At 40.5% G+C, this 22636-nt stretch overlaps 1 protein-coding gene across 16 annotated transcripts in view; it reads right to left on the bottom strand.

Annotated features, from left to right (window-relative positions):
- SLC8A1 (solute carrier family 8 member A1) overlaps positions 1-22636 on the bottom strand; it is a 493745-nt gene that overhangs the window by 318037 nt on the left and 153072 nt on the right. For 12 of the 16 annotated variants that reach the window (XM_015112193.3, XM_028831401.2, XM_028831408.2 and 9 more), the window contains exon 1: positions 10797-10949. The gene's annotated coding sequence lies outside the window, so the exon portion shown is untranslated. 16 annotated transcript variants of the gene reach the window in all.

Here is a 22636-nt window from a genome sequence, read left to right as displayed (position 1 = left end):
TCATTAAAAAATATCAAATGTCTTTCATGTATCTAGCAAAGTGCGAGGCATTGGGGCTAGAATCATGAGATAGACAGACATAATCTCTCTCCTATTGGAACTTATTATCTAGCTGAGAAGACAGCTGTTCATTTAAATTACTACCCAAAATCCATTATTATATCCATCACATAAACAGAACGAATGACAAAAACCGCATTATCTCAATAGACTCAGAAAAGGCATTTGATAAAATTCAACATCCCTTCATGTTAAAAACTCTCAATAAACTAGGTATTGATGGGACATATCTCAAAATAATAAGAGCTATTTATGGCAAACCAATGGCCAATATCATACTGAATGGGCAAAAGCTGGAAGCATTCCCTTTGAAAACTGGCACAAGACAAGGATGCCCTCTCTCACCACTGCTGTTCAACATTGTATTGGAAGTTATGGCCAGGGCAATCAGGCAAGAGAAAAAAAACAAAGGGTATTCAAATAGGAAAAGAGGAAGTCAGATTGTCTCTGTTTTCAGATGACATAATTCTATATTTAGAAAACCCCAGTGTCTCAGTCCAAAAACTCCTTAAGCTGATAAGGAACTTCAGCAAAGTCTCAGGAAACAAAATCAATATGCAAATATCCTAAGCATTCCTATGCACCAACAATAGAAAAGAAGAAAGCCAAATCATGAATGATCTTCCATTCACAATTGCTACAAAAAGAATAAAATACCTGGGAATATAGCTTACAAGGGACGTGAGGGACCTCTTCAAGGAGAATTACAAACCACTGCTCAAGGAAATAAGGGAGGAAACAAATGGAAAAACATTCCATGTCCATGGATAGGAAGAATCAATATTGTGAAAGCAATTTATAGATCCAATGCTATTCCCATCAAACTACCATGGACTTTCTTCACATAATTAGGGAAAACAACTACTTTAAGTTTCATATAGAACAAAAAAAGAGCCTGTATAGCCAAAACAATCCTAAGCAAAAAGAACAAAGCTGGGGGCATCACGCTACCTGACTTCAAACTATACTACTACAAGACTACAGTAACCAAAACAGTACGATACTGGTACCCAACCAGACATATAGACCAATAAGACAGAACAGAGACCTCATAAATAACACTACACATCTACAACCATCTGATCTTCTACAAACCTGACAAAAACCAGCAACGGGGAAAGGATTCCCTACTTAATAAATGGTGCTGGGAAAACTGGCTAGCCATATGCAGAAAACTGAAACTGGACCCCTTCCCTACACCTTATATAAAAATTAACTCAAGATGGACTAAAGACTTAAATGTAAAACTAAAAACCATAAAAACCCTAGAAGAAAATCTAGGCAATACCATTCAGGACATGGGTATGGGCAAAGACTTCATGACTACATCACCAAAAGCAATTGCAACAAAAGCCAAAATTGACAAATGGGATGTAATTAAACCAAAGAGCTTCTGCATAGCAAAAGAAACTAGCGTCAGAGTGAACAGGCAACCTACAGAATGGGAGAAACGTTTTGCAATCTACACACTCTGACAAAGGTCTAATATCTGGAATCTATAAGGAACTTAAATTTACCAAAAAAAAAAAAAAGCCATCAAAAAGTGGACAAAGGATATGAACACACACTTCTCAAAAGAAGTCATTTATGCAGCCAACAAACATGAAAAAAAGCTCATCATCACTGATCGTTAGAGAAATGCAAATTGAAACCACAATGAGATACCATCTCACACCAGTAAGAATGGCAATTATTAAAAAGTCAGGAAACAATAGATGCTGGTGAGGCTGTGGAGAAACAGGAACGTTTTTATACTATTGATCGGATTATAAATTAGTTCAACCATTGTGGAAGACAGTGTGGCGATTCATCAAGGATCTAGAACCAGAAGTACCATTTGACCCAGCAACCCCATTACTGGGTATACACCCAAAGGAACAGAAATCATTCTACTATAAAGACACTTGTATGCATATGTGTACTGCAGCAATATTTACAATAGCAAAGACTTGGAACCAACCTAAATGCCCATCAATGATAAACTGGATAAAGAATATGTGGTATATATATATACCATAGAATACTATGCAGCCATAAAGAAGAGTGAGATCATGTCCTTGACAGGGATATGAATGAAGCTGGAAGCCATTATCCCCAGCAAACTAACACAGGAACAGAAAAGCAAATACCACACGTTCTCACTCATAAGTAGTTGAACAATGAGAACACATGAACACACGAAGGGGAACAACACACACTGGGGCCTTTTGAGGGTTTGGGGGTGAAGAGGAGGGAGAACATTAGGACAAATACCTAATGCATGCAGAGCTTAAAACCTAGATGACAGGTTGATAGGTGCAGCATACCACCATGGCACATCTATACCTATGTAACAAACCCACACATTCCACATGTATCCCAGAACTTAAAAAAAGAAATCCATAATTATTAACTCAAATAAATGCTATGGAAGTAAAAACGTGACTCTGTAAAACTAAGTAACAGAGGATTTTACCTGTCAGAGTATTAGAGAAGGTTCAGCTGAAAAATAACATCCAAGCTGAGATTTAAAAGACACTCTGCAGGAAACCAGCCAAAAGGTTGTTGAATTGTAAGGTCTTAGGTGGACACTTTTGTAATTACCCTTCTCTGTAACAGGATTATTCACAGACCTACCTTCTTAGATATGCTGGGGTATGAGATCACGTTTGGAAGAGACAAAAAGTAGCTTCTATAATTTATCCAAGACTTTTTCTCTATGAGGTCAGAGTCATGCAACTGCATTTAATTGCATTCTACTACACTTATAGGGTCAGTGTGGTAGATGGAAGGTTCACTGGTCTAGGGACTAAAAGAAATGAGTACTGGTCTCAGCTCTACTGACCAGTCATATGTCCTTAGAGAAGTCATTTTTCCTCTCTCAGTATCATCTGTAAAACTGGGAAATTCTGCTAACAATCTGCAGCTATGATATTCAAATCCTACACTGTGGCATTCAAGGTCATCTATAATATAACACCTGTCCATCTGTGCAGGTCTACTGTTAGTCAATGTATCAGCTAGTAGTCAGCTGAGCTACTAAATGAAAATTACCCAAATATGTACCACATCATCCTTTCTAATGTTTTTATGGTTGTCCTCCATGACCCATCTCGAATGTCAAATTTCCCTTATAAAACTACTTTGATTGCCAGGAAGGTCCTTAAACGTCATCTAGGCCAGGTACAGTAGCTCATGACTATAATCCTAGCACTTTGGGAGGCTGAAGCAGGATTGCTTGAGCCCAGGAGTTCAAGACCAGCCTGGGCAACAGAGCAAGACCCCCATCTCTACAAAACACTGATAACTGAAAGAGACATTTCAAAGCTACACATCTCAGAAGTGATGGAGCTAGGCTCCAGAACAAATTCTGTGAATTTCTAGGCCATTTCTCTTCACACTACACCAACACCAATTGCTAGGATTCCCCAAGCCTATGAATGTTGCATTTGTGTCTCTCATAATCTATACTGTGTGTGTCAAGAGTTGGCAAACTATGGTTAATGGGACAAATTTAACCTGCTACCTGTTCTCGAAGGGCCCACAAAATTAAAATGTTTTACCATTTAAAATTACTGGAAAATAAAAAAAAGAATATTTCATGTGAAAATTATGTGACATTCAAATTTGTGCTCATAATTAACATTTTATGGAACACAGTCGTGCCCATTCATTTATATATTTTGATTGCTTTCTTGCTGCAACAGCAGAGTTGATAAATTATGACAGATCCTATAGTTCACAAAGCCAGAAATATTGACTATCTGGCCATTTAAAAAATCAGCTCTCTGATCTTTGGCATATGTCATTATGTGTGTACTAATCTTCCTTTACCTTCCTGTGGCAACCCCTTCACCACACCAATCAGTGTATTCACATGGGTGCACACAGGCAGGAACAAGGCCCTCTCTCACCATTTATATCTTCAGTAATGAGCTAACAGTTACTGAGCACTCAGTATCAGAAACTGTTCCAAATATTTTACTAATATTACTTTATTACTCCTCACACAAATCACAAGCCTTTTTAATATTTTTATTCCCATTTAATAGATGAAGTATAATAGATGAAGAAAGTCAACACAGAGAAGTCTAAGTAACTAGCACAATGTCAAATATACCACCTTTTGAATTCAAGCAAATGCTATAACTATCATGAATATGTCTGCTGACCTCAGAGACCTTTAGTCTGAGGACCTTAGGGTGGTTTATTTTGTTAGTCAGTATTCTCAAACTAGATGAAAAGTCATAGTTTCCTTTCCACCCTGAAGAATCCTTGTTAGACATCTAGGAATTCCTGAGGCCCAGAAAACATAGGCAAATTTCTGGAGGCTTTCTACACAGGGAAAGAAAAAAGAGGTGACTTGGCTGAAATCATTTCAGAGTCACAGAACTGGATTCTACTAGCTCCTATTTCAGTCTTATCAAATCATTTAATTTTATATGGCCTCCATTTGCTTACTTGTAAAATATAAAAATTAACACAAAGCAAAACTAGGTGATGTCAGATGTCTCTTCCAGTGCTAGCCATGGTATGAAGCAACAGAAGGACCGATAAAGAGCTCTTAAAAAAAAACTTCTGACAGCTAGCTGCATGTCCAGGGGAAGAAAGGCAGACAGGGAGGAGTCAGGGGGAAAGAAGCATTGACTGTGCCCAACACCGACTCACAAATTTCAGCTTTGGAGGGCCCACATCCCCCAACATTTGAAAGAGCATTTTGGATGAGTGACTTGAAACTTCTGAGAGACATTTGATGGGCACCTCTCCAAACTGTCTGATGCCACCCACAGTTGGGGCTCTAACACAGCCCACAGAGGAAGTTAAAGCTTGGGTGTAGAGTAAGTTGTCTGATTCTCTCAACCTGCTGCCAGGATGGGATGCTATTCATCGAGCACAGCAGAGAACCAAAGGGTGGCCCTGGGTCCTGAGCTTTAAGGGAAATCTGAAAAAATTGGAAGCTAGACAAGTTCCAGAAGCTCAAGTGTAAAAGCACCAGCATAACCATTCGGTGCTAAACAGATAAATTAAAACCACCTACCCTAGTAGAGGAAACAGAATCATCACCTTTAATAAAGGAACCAGTGAGCACGTGGTCTATCCCTTGCCTCACCTCTGACTGGTACAGCGTCTCTTCTCCAAAGCCATGCTGGAAGTTCATCCTACATTTTGGTTTCAAGCGTAAAATGCATTTGTGCAATAGTTTATGTTATTATTTGTTTCAGATCCTGTTTCTGTGGCATGGTCCTGACTGGGACACAGAACAGAATGAAAGAGTCTAGAAACTGCCCTAACATTTCTCTATGGCTGCCTTGTCATAAATAAGCTGGGGCTCTTTGACATGTTTCAAAAGTGGCTAGGCCTTATTTGTTTTCAAAATCCTTTTCACTCTTTCTGAATACATTAAAATGCCTCCTCCTCCGTGAAGCCATGTCCAATGTTCTCTTCTTCCTTTCAACTCCTTCAGCACTTTGCTCAGTTGCAGTGGAGTGATCTTTCTCACTCAGCCTTGTACTTCAGTATACGTGTTCTAGACCATGACATTCCTGGGAACAGAGAACAGTGTATAGCATGGCTTTTGGAGAGCTTTCTTTATTAACCATTGCTTGTTAGGCCTTGGCCAAAGTTATTTCACTGAACCACAGTCTTCATCCTTAAGTCAGAATAACGATGCTTCCTTACCCTGCAGGATACTCATAAGCATCCAGTGAGAAAACGTGTGTAAAGCATTCAGACTAGTCCCTGGCACATAAGAAGCACTCAACAAATGTCACTAACTTTTCTTCATCATCTGCATTCTTTGAAAAGCCAAGCACAGGGCCTTGTATACACTGAGTGCTCCATAAACATCATGGTTTGGTTGAAGAAAATTGCTGGATCACTACCTTGTTTGACTTCCTCTCACATTGGATCCAACTAGGAAATTATTATTCTCACTTCCCATGCAATGACATCAAAGTAATTATTCTTTGTCTTTTTTAAAAAATTAAGATGATCTTTAATATTCACATCTAGTTTCCTAGATCTGTTACATGTGCAAGAAACCATTTATTTGAATTCGTATCACATTAGCATTTTCTAGGTTACGGGCATTAATCCATACTGCAAAATGATACAGTCGAATCTATTCAAGATTTTAAGGATGTAATTTCACTCTAGGGAAAATATTTTGCCCATTCCCCAGAGGACTTAAATGGCTAAATCTTCAAGAAAGCATCAAATTGTTATTACCCTTGTTGCTCTAGAAGCTAAATTTGGAGAGTTTATCTTTGCCTTTGTCTGGCTACTCTCTATCCCTCCATCAACATCCCCATTTCTGGACACTCACATCCCCCAAACTTCCCTACCAAAACGGCCCTGAGTGCACTAACTGGGCAGCAACCTAGTTTTAAACCTCTTTCACATTCTCTGTATTTTCCTGTGTTCCAGGCCCTCAGGACTTTGTCTGCCAGCTGACCTGATAAACCAATCCAAGTTAAAAAAAAAAAAATGAACATATGCTAATGATTTGTGAGAATTAATGGTAGCTCCTTCTCGGATGGTATTTCATTTTATTAGGGTCTACTAGATAGAATTCCTTTATTCAAATGAATGGTTCTAATTGTGAAAGTTTCAGATCCTATTTTGCCCAAGAAATAAATGCTTTGAACCTGGGAATGTTTTGCCCACCCTCAAATCACTGTATAGACTGCTGCCTGCAATGCACTTGCCCTTGATCACAAAAGCATTTTCTTGCTTCAGCTGCCAGAGCTTTTCCTCTTCCACATGTTCCCCTCCTTCTACTGAAATTCACTAGAAAGTTTCAGATAAGGGGGAAATGTGATTCATTTAAACTTTTGTCTTGTTACTGTCTACACTCTTGGCTGGGCAGATCAAAGGACAATCTCAAATGTAAATTTAAACACCTACTATTCAATATAGTCTCTGCAAAGAGAACCTACAAAAATCACTTGAGGCAGCAAGGACTATGAGCAACTGTCTTATAAGTTAAGTCAATACACTGGAAAAATACATCAGAAAATGGACTGTTTGATTAATACGTACTACTGAGAACCTAATCATTGATTAGGTCTTCAAAATATATATTATGTAAAATGTATTTTGTAATGTATATGTGTGCATGGAGGGCTGGGGATGGAGGGTGACAGAGTGGGGAGGCCGATGAGAGAGAGACAGAGAAAGAAAAAGAGGTTTTGGAAGATGAAGAAAGAAAACTGAAAGTAATCCCACCGTACTTAATTAGGCCCCACTGTACTAGTCCTGAATCCAAATCCAAATCTCAAAGGCAGACGTTGAAAGCTCACATTCTCAGAATCTAGTCCATCCCAATGGGCCAGAAAACACCTGATATTTATTTCCACTAAATCTCAGCTATCTCTCTAGGGAACAGAAATACCATCATTTAAAAAGAAAAGTGGTAACAGCTAGTACAGAAATCGACTGGTTTTGTTAGCCACCGTTACTACCGAGAATTAGAGTCAAAGTGATAGACAGCTAAAGGAGCCGTAAGTGATGTCAGATAGGATTCAGGAACCCTGAGAAAGTCAGGGAGAATGTTTGCCACAAGAGGGAGTAGTAGAATTTGGTCAGATGGGAGGCCATTTGGTAGGGGTTATGATGAGGGGTCTATGAGGTATGGGAGGTTATGATGAAGGATTTAACTACAAGTATGAGTGATATTTGGATAATATTTTAGCAAAACACGTTTATCCTTGGGGGCAAAAACAAAGAAAGGGACCAGAAAGAGTAGAGATAATAGCACACTGATTCCTAAATTCTAAGCAAATATAAAGTGACAATTTAATGTTTACTTGAAAGCAACATACACACATAGTACAAAAATATAAAACATGCAACATGTGTGGTTTAATAGCCTCTTTTAGAGGCTGCATTTCTTTTCCAGATTTAATTTATAATTCAGTTTGAATTTTGTTTATTTCCATGTTTTTAGGGCAGTCTCCTTCTTACCTATATACTATCCTCCCTGTACCTAAAGGCATCACAAAGAAAGAACTTGTCTCACTGAATTGCAACATTAAAAAAACAGACATTAATGTCCCAAAATGCACTTACTTTGAGGCAACCACATCTATGGCTTGCTTTTTAAAGGGGAATTGCAACTTCCTTGGATTTGCAGAGCTTTTCTCATCATTTATTTTGTCAAAGAAATAGATTGAATACTAAGAGGAAAGGAATCATGTGTTTATTTTGCAAGTAAATAAAAGTCTATTTTTGCCTGGCAAAAGCATGTTAAACATAGCTTTTTAACAAATGCCGAAGTTCTCTTGGAATATATTTTATTTTTTCAAAACATAGAAAGCTTAATGGAGCAATTAACATAATTCCTGCAAATAGTCCTATAGGTGTTACTGACTATATCGCACCTTCCTTTTGTAATTTTACTGGGAGTCAAAGCACTGTTACTCTGAAGCTCTTTTCTTCCCCTGGCCAACAAAAGGGCTAATTCTTTATCTGAAACGTTACAGTAGAAACCATTATATAATAATAATAATAAAGTAGATAGGTAGATAGATACAAAAAAAATACAGCTGTCATATTATTTTAGTTAATTACTCTCCTCTTTCAGCCCTGTTAAGCTTTCAAGACAGAGTAAATTAAGTCTGATTGTCATGACACTCTTACATCCTTTGTAGCCCTATACAGCTTAACAATAAATAATGGTTTATCTCTGCTGTTCAGTCCTTTTTGTTGCTGTTGTTTTTCTAGGAATTAATCACTCCATTTTTTTAAAAAAAGACAACCATTTTAAGGGGACAAAATCAGGGCTTCTTTTATAGTAGGTGTGAGAAATCTTAGCTAAAGAGCTGTGAGATCCCAATGGAATTCTTCAAGCAGGCAGAATTTGTAAAATGAAAACCATTAAAGAGCACACATCTTGCTTCTTGATGAAATAAGTGGGTCCTCCCCCACCTTCTCACTCAGAAGGCCCCAAAGATGGAGCTAGTTTTCCCTTCCTTCCTCCTGCTTTCACACCCGCCTAACCTCCCATTTAAGCAACTTTAGCAAACCCAGAGAGCTCAATCCAAGTAACACAGGATTTGAAAGAGGAACCTAAAACCAATCATCCCTCTTCCGGCTTTGTCTTCTTACTTGAAATGAATGAAACATCTAGATTCATTTTCCTCCTTTTTTCTTTTCCTGACTCGCTGCTGGAGTAGCTTCAAGAGAGAAAGAGAAAGCATGTGAGTGTGAGTGTGTGTGTGTGTGTGTGTGTGTGTGTGTGTGTGTGTGTGCGCGCGCGCGCGCGCGCGTGCACGCTGGTGGGGGCATGGGAAACAGAGATATACTTTCAGAATTCTCTCCTGGTGGCTCCCTCTTTCTCTTGGGAAATCTTCGCACAAGTCTCAGATTGTGCATGTTCAACTGCTCATATCTGGAGATACTCCAGCAATGCCTTTAACCAGATCTGATCAGAAATCTCCACCTACTCAGCTAGAGGCTCCTCCATGATCAGGACGCTTGTACTGTCTTCACCACATCTGTCATTTTCAAAAAAGCTTCTTCCACTACACCTCCCACTGATATCCTTTTTTCTCTCTTTAGTCTTTACACCTCCAGCAGGACAAAGTTTGTATTGTTATATTCACAACCACTAGTAGCTGACTAGCAGGAGAGATAGAGAGCGGCTTCAGGGGAGGCAGGATTGGGGGCTTTAAAAGGATACCTAGTGCAAAGCATGACTTTCCAATGACTGCATACAACATGCACATTGCTCTCTTCTAAAAATGCTTTGTTAAATTTCATCACCCCTGCTCTCAACTCAACCACTACCACTTTGGAGAGGGAAATACGAATTGCCAGCCCAAGCCATTCATCAAACAGCAACAGCATCCACGGGGTGGGGAGGGGGGTAGGGCGGGCGGGGGTGATGCAGGGGGTGGATTTAAAGAATCAAGGATGCACACATACTGTATTTTCAAGAGCATCGCCTGGGCGGATTTGGTTTCTTTGGCCGGCTGTCCAGCTATAAGACCGCCCTCTTCTTCATTAAGGAGGAGCCAAAAAGGATATCTTCACATCTGAGAACACAGACCACTTCCCCCAAGAGCCAGCAAAGCTCCAGAGGCAGAGAATGCAGCTGCAAAGTTCCCTTCCAATCTCTTAGGGAAAGATGCCTCTGTGTGCAGAATCCCCAAAGCACATCACGGCACAGCGCCCAGAGACCGGGACCTTGCAGCCCACTCCCTGCTACCCCCTACATTTCTTCCTCGTCTGTCTCTGCCCCGCCACACCTCCCTCCTCTCCGCAGTCCGTGAATGAGCACCCAGCGCCCGCTGGAAAAGAGGGCTCGGAAGTGTGGCCTTGGTGAAAGACCCCAGGGATTACCGGGAGAAGGGATGACCGCGAAGAAGAGTCCAGTGGGTGGGGACGCCTGGATCCCCAGCAGCTCTGCTTTCGGGGTGGACTTAGCTCTTCGCGCCCTGAATCCTCAGAGCCCAGCGCGGTGCAGGGTGCAGCATCTCTCCTTAGCAGCCCTTTCTTCCTCCGGCAGCCTGCACTGGCAGGCAGGCACCCTCACGCCCAGACGCACCAGCCCGAGCAATTTCACTCTGGGAAGCGCGGACACCCAGAAAAATGTGCAGGCGCGCACCACCACATCTCACACACACACACACACACAAATTTAGAAGCCGCTCGTTTGCCAAAGCAGAGCGAAGTGTAGCCTTATGAGCAGCAAATGGAAAATAGTTCTCGGTCTCTGACCAAATGCCTTCTGCCTGCCCATCATAAGATCCTACCTGGTTTGGGGAGTGTGAATGGATTCTTCCTCCGTTCCTCCACGCTAGTAGGAAATACGGCGCACTCCCTCGTTTTAAACAGCTCCCGATCAGGAAGAGGTCGCTCCCATCTTCTGTGGGAAGCACAAAGCAGGCGGCGGCGGTAGGCTGACTCCCGTGCAGCGCCGGCGCGAGCGGGAGCGGCGGCGGCGGCGGGCAGCGGTGCGCGCGGGCGGGAGGCAGGCGCGGAGGCCGGGAGGCTGGGAGGGCCGGGGCCCGGGCGGCGCGCGCGCTCCCCCTCCCTCCCGCGCACACTCGCCCGCCCGCCGCCCGCAGCCTCGCACTGGCTCACACGCGCGCTCGGCCCCGCGGCCGCCGGGCACCCCGGGGCCCCCTGCGCGCCCCTGGGGCTCACCGGGCGATCGCGTCGGGGCAGAGCCGGCGCGTTTCTGGAGCACGGAGAGGGTGGGGAGCCCTTCCAGCCTCCCAGCCTCTGCCGGCGAGCAGCTTTTCCGATTTCCTGCCGGCTCTCGTCCCCGCAGTGCGTTGTGGCGGCGCGCTAGCGCTGTCTCCCGCACCCAGCCCATCGATGACACGGGCACACAGGCGCTGCAACTTTTCTTTTAAACCCTCTTCCGCAGACAGAACCCTGACCCCCAATTCGCCTACCCGTTTCTCACCTCTGAGTTTGTTAATCCAACTATCTTTCTTCCCCCACTTCCTGCCCTTCTGTTAAAGGAAGCTTTCTTTTAGCAAAAGGGTCTGAGCATATATCAGCGATTTTTTAAAATTCTTCAACCTGTGTTTTTCTACATATCAAATACGCACAACTATACGTTGGCTACTAGATGCTGACACAAGCAAACAAGTATATTGGGGGGAGGGTGTCCTCCGGCCAAGAACTAGAAAAGAGTCTCTGTGTTGGTATTTCCCTCAAAGATGCGGCTCACCTGGGAATAAAGACCCTGAGACTGTTTCGTGTGAAAGCCGTGCTGGTTTTAAACTACAGTGAGGAGTAAAAGCCTAGCATTAAGGTTGAGTTGGGAAAGATCTAATGCAGCAATCGACGAACCGTTCTTTGCCCTTTCCAAGAGAAGCATTATCATTGCCAATAAATCACTTTCCCCATAATTAATAAAGGAGCACTGCACCAGGCCTTTCCTCTCTTGACAGCTCATTCATTCTTACAAACCCTTAATGACTTCACGTGGTGAAAGGCTAGACCTGCTGTGGAGTTCACTAGCTCCCAAACCTGGCTGCGCATCAGACACACCTGGGAATGTAGTCAGATGCTGTAGACTCTGAGGCCGAATCTGATGCAGACTCTCCTGTTGTAGGTCTCAAATGGGGCTCCAAATTTGTATTTTTAAAACACCAGTTGCTACTAGCCACTGATGTCGTTTGCCAAGGTGTGGGGGGATTAGGAGCAGCTACTTGGGGAAGGTGGGAGAAGGAGGGACCTGCAGAGCACCAGGCAGAAAGTTTTTTTCGTGGAAACGTTCCCCCTGTACTTACGGTGCAACCGGGGCAGTCACCACAAATGATTCTGACTCCAGGAACCTCAGTTTGCTTCTGCAACAGAGGGACGGAATGGAAGAAATACCCTCTTCTGCCTCTGCGCCAGTGACTCTCAATCCTCCCTGCACCTCAGAATCGCCTGGACCGCCTTATAAATCCCAGTGCTTAGGCCACACCCCCAAATTGATTAACTTTGACTCTCTTCAGGTGGGCCCCAGACAGGCTTAATTTGTTTTTAAGATGCCTGGTTGATTCCTATGTGCAATGAAGGTTGAGAATCACTGCTCTAGGTCAATACTCCTCAAACATGAATGTGAGTATGAATCACATGGGGATTGCAGTTTCTTTTTTAATAGACTTGGAGTAGTCCTGGGGTAGGCATGTGTTCAAGTGATGCTGATGCTGTCTGAATGAGGACCTCACTTTAATTAGTCGGGTCTGTTGCCAGCAGTCATGGATACTGGCTTTGTAGAGGACACTCTAAACTGCTTCGTGTCTTATAAATTTGCAGGAATCGTTCTTCCCTAAGAATATTTTTCTTTCTTTGCTATAAGTTAAATTTTCTTGGAAGCTACTTTCCACACAAACTTGGTTAGACTGCACTTACTAGTGGATATAAACAGAGTGACCTGTGGGAAGAGACAGAAGTTCACTGTCTCTTTTAGAATATGTCCTCTACCAAAAAATTACTTACAGTCCCTGAATTTAAGGGAGTGTCAGTAGCAGATATTTGGATCACACTCAATGAAAGGGGCTTGGAGAGAAAAGTGGCTGCCTTCTAAATGACACTAAGGAAAGCATGTAACTAAAGACTCCACTCATAAGAAATAGGACACAGCTGAATGAAGGAACAAAGCGAAAGCTAAACGAAAATGTGAGTAGGCCATATCTCATTGGAATAGATTTCGTGGAAAGAGTGTAGCCTCTTATTGCTATCATGGGCCACTTAGTGAAAGCTGAGATTTTCTTGAAATTGTAGGCATGTTTGTGACAAGAACCCTGTTCTTTAAATGTCTATATTCCAGTGATGCCCAAAGTCTGTCTTATGACTTTTGTTTTTTTTTTTTTTTTTTTTTTTTGGCTTTGACCATTGAAACTGAAAGGCTACATCTTGGCCACTTGGTTCTTCCTCTTTTCCAATCAAAACTGCTTTTAGACTGATTTGGATTCTTGGGGGAAAAAAATGGTCTTCTGTTTATCTAGAACTATTGAGAGGCAGCCTAGTGCCTAGCGATATGGCATCCTTTTTGGTTCAGTCAGTTTCTGAGCTCCTAATTTTCTTTGCCTTTCATTTCTCATTAAAGGCATTTTTATAATGGTTCCAGGGCCCCAAGGCAAATCAAACCTTTTGCTCCCTCCTAAATGTCATACATGAGTGGGTTTTTATTGCGAGAGAGAATTATCAAAGGCTACATCACAGACACAAGGCTGAGGAAGACTATGGTTCTAAGAAAGGAAAAAGTGAGGCTGCTGCAGTCTGTGGCTTTGGAAAGAAGAAACATTCAATGGAGGAAGGTGGTAATTTACATTCTAATAGCAGTAATGTTTCTTAATCGCAGTCTTCCACATTGATTGCCATTCTTTCCTCTGGACTTGGAATTAAGAGTCAACGGTCTCCACTGTTATCTAACCAAAGCAGTATGACACAATCATTCAGGGGACTCCACAGGGATATCACTAAGATTTGATATATTTGAAAGATGGTTCTGATGTTCATAAACTATTTCCTAGGAAACCTTCAGGGGATCTGTTAGCAAACTCATTTTCAGACCAAGTGTAAATATTGTGAATTAGGCTCTACTTTTAATCTAGTCTATAGAAAATTTAGACATGTGATCAGGTTACCAAGATTTTAAAAAAATATTTAATAGTTTACTAAAGCACTCAATATTTTTTCATCATAGGGAAAATAAGCACAATCCTCTGTTGAAATTCTTTTCATTTTACTTTGAATTACATAAATCAGAGGTACCTCTATTGTCTCTTCCATTGCTCGGAGCTTCTGAAGTATGTTAATATAGTCTTAGTCATCCCTCACCTCATTTCTTACTCTGCCGGTCTCCACTAATCATCTATCTGTTCATTCATAGGCTCAGTTTCATACTGATTTCTACATAAGAAAATGTTATTATATAATAGCACCCCTAGCCTGGCCAGTGAGTGGAGCTTAGAAGTAGTCATTTTTCCATACCTAAGAATCTCAGGTGAACCACTGGGTTCCCAGTTTTGCTCTTTAGGTTTTCTTTGCTGATGAGTAGATCCAAGGTTCTTTGCTTTGGGGACGACTTTGAGAATTCTTTGTTGACTTCTAAGTGCTATTCTTCCTCCTCCCTGGAAACTTGTTCCTGCAGTTAAACTTTTACTTCTCTGTTTTGTTTTGACCAGTTGAACACCACTCTTGTACCTCACCCAGTTGTAAGCCCTGCTTCTGCATAACAGTCCACAGACTGGGGCAGCCTTCCTGGCAGACTCACAGTCACAACCTTCCTCCTCTCTGCATTACCGTGGGGTCAGCCACTTCCTCTGAGTCGCCAATGAATTTGTCATAGTCTTTGGACATCAGAGGCCTGCAATTCTACATTTGAGCAACTGATATTAAAGAATTGGGTTTGTACAAAATCCTGACACTTCTGTTTTCCATTTCTGCCCCTTATTAAATTAAGGAAATATCTAGTCTCTATCCCACAACTTTATCAATGGTAACTTAATGGCAGAATCATTATCTAGAGCTATTAATTAGTGGGTTAGAAAACAGTAGCAGATTGGTTAAAAGTCAAGGCTTTAGAGTCAGAATATCTGTGTTAGATTCTCAGATCCAGCTATGTAACCTTGGGGAAGCTTCTTAACCTCTGAAATCTCAATATCTTTGTTTGGAAAACATGTATCATAAACTCTCCTTCAAGGTGCTATGGGAAGGATAAAATGTATATAGGAAGCTTGGCATAGTTCCTGATCATAGTAATTGCTGAGCAAATGATATTGCTGTTATTATTATTGGTAAATATTATTGGTAAAGTTTCATGAACATGTTATCAATGTAAATTTTAAAATTTATATATAATTAGATTTTACATAATCAGGTCATCCCATTATTGATATTGATTATGCTATTGTTTTTGTTATACAGAGTTCTATGCAATGAATAATCCAGAAAAATAAACATTTCTACATCAAAACAGTACCTTTCCTCTCTGTAATGAAAAAGAGCTGCTTGTGCATTTTCTGATTTTGTAAGTACAGAGTGTGGTTAGTGATTGATTAAAAAGGGCAATGAATTCTTCTCTCCTTCACAATAATTCTTTTCCCTTATGTCTGGGTATCAATTTAATCTTATCTCTATTATAAACTGAGGGTAGAATTTGAAAGACAGCCATTTTTAGACAAATCCTGCTACAACTAAAATTTTGATTGTCACATTACATTAATTTTATTAACTGGGAACTTTTTCTTTAGGGCATAAACTTCTTAACTAAGTTTATACAACATACTTTCCTCAACATTGATTCCAGGATTCTTCATCAAATAGGGACTCAAGATAAGCTCCCTGGGGTGCCTTGTACCAGACAGTTGTTCCCTACAATCCAGTTCTGAAGCAATGTCCCTGCGAGATTACACTTCAGCCTTTTTCATAAATCTCTTTTCCAAGCCACCATTTATGATATACAACTCCCTTGCTGTATCTTCAATTGCTGTTCACTGATTAGACTCTTCTGAGAGCTGCCAATGTTTTAGTGGTTACCACAATGCTCAGACAGGAGCCCTTGAAGATGAAACCTAAGGGGAAAATAGACTAAACTTACAGGTGTTGTTTTCCATGATTTTAATGATGCTGATTCTGCTACCACTGGAAGTGTCTGGAAATAATGAAACTGTATGCTCTCGTCTCTTTAAAAATTTAGACTCATACAGTGTGACCTGCAGAATCCTTAGTAATCACAAACAAGTAATATTCAGAAACTGCATTCTATTTCCCCTTTTAAAAGTATTATCCAGTTACACAAAAGTCACCTTTGGGTTTATTTCAGCAGTCCTAAGAATGTCTTTATCAAACCAAAGGATAAATTGTTTGTGTAGACATTAACATTTTTTGCCACCTCGAATTTAATTTTTATGTAAGAAATCCTTATGAACTAGTGGGGGCATCTGTGATTACTCTCATTTTACAGACTGAGAAAGAAAGCACAAAGGGATTTGCCAAATCCTGGCTGTATGCATGTATCAGCTGGGTTATTTTAAAAAATACTGAAAGCTGGGTCCTACCCTTAGACATTCTGTCTCTATTGGTCAGAAGTCAAGTCTGGGCACTGTTTTGTTTTGTTTTCAAGTTTTTGGGGATGGTTCTACCATTCAGCCAGGACTGAAAACCACGGGCCTAAGGTCAAATAGCTAATTTGTAGCAAAGACAAGTGATAAAGCTCTTTTACATCTGGCACAACTCAGTTTCTTTTCTGCTGCTCTATCGAATTTCACTATTTAATAGAATATAAAAATGAGGACTTTTCTTGGAAATTTAAGAGGACTTACAAATGTTTAAGGGCCTTTTTGAGTCCCTAAGGGGCAGAAGTGGGTAATATAATTCACCTGACATAGGCAGATTGGAGGATATGATCTAGAAAGTCCAGTCCATTACCGTGGGGCCCCCTTCTAGTTGAACATGTATTCCTCAGCATCTAGAGCAGTTTTTGGTGCTTGGGACATGAATTAGTAGAACACGTATTGTCCCCTGTAAGGGGACTGGTGTAGATGGAAAGAAGGATTCTGGTGATAGGGTAAACTCTTTGGCCTCTCTCCAGTGCAAATTGCAGCTTAATAGCAATCATCTCCTTGTAGCTGCAGTGCAGGCTCTGGTTAGCTGACACAGTCACCATATCTACACCGTTATTCTGCCTGGCCACCTGCTCTGCAATGACAGACAGATTGTCTGTGACATTGCAGGAAGAGGAACCACACGGAGACAGCAATCTGACCCAGCCTCAGGCTTCAGTTTGTAAACTAACCCTTTGTCAGTTACCTCAGGAATTACTTATAAGCTCTTATTTGGCCCAATTTGTGAATACGTCAGAGAATCTCTTATTTCCTCTATTAAGAAGGGTTAACTAGGCATGGGGTTTATGAGCATTATTCTTGTATTCTTATTTATTATTTTTCAAGATTCAAGGAACATGTAAGTTTTTTCCAACGTCGGTCATCAGGTAACTCTGATTAAAGGAAAAAAAGCTGGGTAGAACAGAGAAAAATAAAACACAGCTGAGAGTGCCATGAATTCATTTGTTCATTCATTTCTTCATGTATTTTTTCAACAAATATTTGTAAGGATGGACTCTGGGTCAGGCACCGTCTCAGACACTGGAGAGACATCAGTGAAAACATCAGTAGAAGTTTCTACTCTCCTGGGACTCACATTCTAGTGAAAAAATGACAGGCAACAAGCAAAATAAACAACACATTGTAGGGTGTCATATGGAGATACTCCTATAAAACCCATAAAGCAGGAAAAAATGGAATAGAAAAGTTTAGGGAAAGTACTAGTTTAGATGGTCAGTTCTGCGGAGACTTGAGTGAAGTTAAGATTTCCTGTTGATACCACCATCCCTTTTCTGAGAGTCCCAAGCAGATGAAATGATATAGGACAATATTTTTTTGTTTGTTTGTTTGTTTTGAAAATTTGTTTCTGCCCTGTATTGAGTTTTGTTTTGTTTTTAGGAATTCCTGCCTCAAAGCCATCGGACTTAATCAGGTTTAGCAGCAGAGGCATGGCCATATGACTTGTACCACTGTGTTTTGGAGCATATTCATATTAAATAAATCCAAGAGTTGTTTCAAAAAGACAGACTGCCACCAGGGGTTGCACATACAAATAACTTCCTTCTAAGGCAGAGTTGCCACAAGAATTCTGAATGCTTCTTTGGTTTAAATTATAGCATCTTATTAATGCACCTGGATGACCAACTTTATAAGTAAGCTCTAGTGGGTGAACCTCTTGTCACAAAGTCAACAGCACTGGTGGGTGGTGTTGGGAGAGGCCATGAGAATCGTGTATGTGTAACTTAATGATGGTCCCAGTGCTGGTTTCTATGGGTCCATCATACCTCCTTTTCCTTTTTCCTGAATTCTTACCTGAAATTATACTATACACAACATACACATACCCTTATACAAACTCACATACTCATTCACATACTTGTCTTGTAAATATGTCCAAATATTTAATTATTGAAAAATCATCAATTGCAAATTTGCAAATACCCATGGAAATCATAGCTGACCTCTTGTTTTTGTAAATTTTATTTAACCTCAATGGTTTTTTATTTGCAGAGTTTTGTATATTCAGTTTCCAGTCTACTTAGAGACTCAGGGCCGAAAGCAGATTACAACTCATATACTGTGCTTTTCTGAAATAAATGATACAGATTTGAAGTCTAAATTATGTGTGAATTATGTATCTCATGGATCTTAAGAGAGGTTTTTAATTTTTCTCTTATTGTTTCTTTTGTAAAAAAAATAAAAATCTCTGAATGTTGCTTAAGGAAAAGCAGAACTTGGATAGAAAATTATTCAACACAGCAAAGTGCATACTTCACTTGTAACAGATGATCAATAAATCTGCCCACCTCAGCCTCCCAAAGTGCTGGGATTACAGGCATGAGCCACCATGCCTGGCCAACTCTAAGGATTTTTGAAGAAGTGAGCGCTATGGCCAGATATGTACTTTATGAAGATCAGTCTTGACAGTGTGTCTGAAATGTGCTAAAGTGGGCATGACCAAGGATAAAGAGACCAGAGAGGAGATGATTAAAATCATCTCAAAGAAGACTCACATAAAAGGACTCTAAACAACTACTGAGGACGAAAAGGAAGAATATAGCCGTTTTTCTCTTTGGCCCAATTCTTAGCAGAATCCTATTACCCCTCCGCTCAATCTTTTTAAAAAAAAATACTGAATTTTCATTTTGAGAGGAATCATTCTGGATGGTTTCAAGTGGAACACATATAATTTCTATAAAGTCGTTACTATTATAGGAAAAAAAATCCTTTTTAAGACTGGCATATCAAGGTGGGGATGGAGGGTGCTAGTCTGCTCTACCAGGCAGAGAGGATATTTTACCACTGAGATGATGAATGGTGGCAATAAAAAGCAGACAGACCCTTCGTTGGTTTTATTATTGTGTCTAATTTCTCTACAGACAATGCACCCCCTGATCCTTTGCAACATGGATTTACTGCTCCCACTGCCTGTACCTCTTGGCATGCCAGTGTTTCTAAAACAGATTATAGTAATCTGAGAATATCCGGTCTTCTTTCTATGACATATAACTGACTTGCAGGTAAGGAGCAGGTGAAAAAATCCTTCCCCACTCCATGCCCCTGCACAGCCACCAGACATTTAAATTGACTGTGAGTGAAAGCCAAATCTGACAAAGTATGGATTTTGTGAAGAGCCTCTTAGTTCCCTTAACTACCACTGATTTTACTATTATTTCAGAAATATACAAGACTAGTGAAGAAAATCTAATATACTTGTAACATTTAATCAAATCTTTGTCTTTTGATCATATATATTCAGAAGAACATTGTTTTGTTAAAAGCAGTCTTATTTGTTAGATAACAAGTCCAAAGATAAAATAAATTGTTTTGATTTTTCATGTGTATTTTTGACATCTTTCTGACACTCTTAATCTGACACAAACTAAAACACTATACATTCATCATTATAAGAAATCTAGTGTTAATTTAACAGTACTTGACATTATAAGATATATTTATAAAATGAAAAGAATATACTAGATTTTTTAGATGTTTATCCTCTGATTTTAAAGTAAAATGCTCCTTTTTTTTTTTTTTTTTTTTTTGAAGCAGAGTCTCACTCTGTCACCCAGGCTGGAGTGCAGTGGCATGATCTTGGCTCACTGCAACCTCCGCCTCCCAGGTTCAAGCAATTCTCCTGCCTGAGCCTCCTGAGTAGCTGGGATTACAGGTGCCTGCCACCTTGGCTAATTTTTGTATTTTTAGTAGAGATGGGGTTTCACCATGTTGGACAGGCTGGTCTCAAACTGCTAACCTCAGGTGATTCACCCACCTCAGCCTCCCAAAATGCTGGGATTATAGGCATGAGTCATCATGCCCAGTCAAAAAGTCCTATTTTTAATTAAATAAATCTAATACTTTTTAATTCTTAATCAATTATAACTAAATAAATTTAAGTATACTTGTTGAAATAAATAACATTCTATTTATATATGAATCCTAGTGTTAGAAAACTATGTAATGAATTTCCTGACAAGTTGGGAATTTTTTTTTTTTTTTTTCTGTGAGAGGCAGTGTCTCATATGAGAGAAGATCAGAGCAGGCTGGGCATGGTGGTTCATGTCTATAATCTCAGCACCTTGGGAAGCCTGGGTGGGAGGATCACTTAGCCCAGGAGTTTGAGACAAGCCTGAGCAACATTGTGAGACCTCATCTTAATAAAAAAGTCAAAAATTAGTCAGGTGTGGTGGTTCATGCCTGTATTCCCAGCTACTTGAGAGGCTGAGGTGGGAGGATCACTTTAATTCAGGAGTTTGACGCTTCAGTGAGCCCAGATTATGCCACAGCACTTAGTCTGGGTGATAGAGTGAGACTCAGTCTCAAATAAAATAAAATAAAATAAAACAGCAGGAATGAGTTTGAGTTTTGTGGGAATAAACTTGAATTTTGGTAGTTGCCTGCTAGCTGTATTATCATAGATAAAAATTATTTATTCGTTCACTCATTTGTTTATTGAGTAGTTTTTGAGTGACCACTAAGCAAGGTCGGGTGTTAGACGTAACGGAATCATCAGTGGGAAAAAAATGGGACTTTCATCGTGGGGAAGAAAACTAACCAAATTACACAATTCATTTTTTAATTAACATTGTGGTATGTGGCAGCAAGAAGACACAGAGAGTGGGCTTAGACATTTTCTGAGAGAGAGCTAACCTTTTTTAGTAGACTCTGTAAAGGTCCAAAAGATAACTAAGCACTGGCTAGGAAAGGAAGAAGCGAAGTGAGTTCAGTACAGCCCTGGACAGAAGCAGCTTTGGATACAAAGGCCCCGAGATGAGATGCAGTTGAGGAACTGAAAGGTCAGAGGTTCTAATGCACGTAGCCAGTGAGAGAGAGAGGGATGTCAGCAGGGGCTGCAAAGTAAGCAGAGTCCATGTTGATCTTGTAGGACTTAATTTTTTGCTTTTGTTTTTCCTAAGATCAAGGCGACTCACCTGCTTCATTCTAAAGGATCACCTTAGTTCCACTATAGAACAATTAGCCTTACAGTAACTAAATTTTCTGCCCTTTTTCACTTCTCTCTCTCATACAAAATTTAGTGGAATTCCTTCTAACTTAATTATTAAGGGGAGAATTGACAACTGGAAAATTAAAAACAAACTAAATCATATTTTCTAGGCATGTTTTACTTTCATCGCTATGCCTTGTCTGGGGTCTCCTATGTGATTATCAGTAATTGCCACAATGACCAGAATTATCCACCAGATTGCTTTTCAGATTGCTTGGTGGAATCTTGTTCTTTTTTTGCCCATATCGCTTCTTGATATGCTATTCTAAATTACTCTCAGACTTACAGACAAGGGAGGATGATTAAAGAGGATACACACACACACACACACACACATATATATGTGTGTGTGTGTGTGTGTGTATATATATATATATATATATATAGAGAGAGAGAGAGAGAGAGAGAGAGAGAGAGAGAGAGAGATGGTGTCTCGCTCTGTTTCCCAGGCTAGAATGCAGTGATGTGATCTTGGCTCACTGCAACCTCCACCTCCCAGGTTCAAGCAATTCTTCTGTCTCAGCGTCCTGAGTAGCTGGGACTACAGGCCCATGCCACCACACCCAGCTATTTATTATATTTTTAGTAGAGACAGAGTTTCACCAAATTGGCTAGGCTGGTCTTGAACTCCTGACTTCAGTTGATCCACTCACCTTGGCCTCCCAAAGTGCTGGGATTACAGGCATAAGCCTCCGCACCTGGCCAAAAGAGGATATATGCATATATATTTCAGGTAGTTCCCTGAACCAGATAGGTTCAGAGAGATTCCCTGAAGAGGAAATATTGGTAGCCAATGTAAATAAAAAATAGCACTGGCTCAATTCTAGCATAGAGAGAACGCATTTCATAACTTTAAAAGATTCCTTCATTTCTACCTCTTTTGTTTACAGTTAAGGTTTCTCCACTGTGGCATATAAACAAAACATCAGTTAGACCCAGTCTACTGTGCACTCTGTTGGGAGTTGTGAAGGAGAGGACCCACTGGTTTCTCCTCTTTGAGGTAAAGGGAAGAGGTTCCAAAAGAATTGCTTGA

This window comes from Macaca mulatta, chromosome 13, assembly GCF_049350105.2.
Source record: "Macaca mulatta isolate MMU2019108-1 chromosome 13, T2T-MMU8v2.0, whole genome shotgun sequence".
Lineage (NCBI taxonomy): Eukaryota > Metazoa > Chordata > Mammalia > Primates > Cercopithecidae > Macaca > Macaca mulatta.
This window is presented reverse-complemented; position numbering and strand designations above follow the sequence as displayed.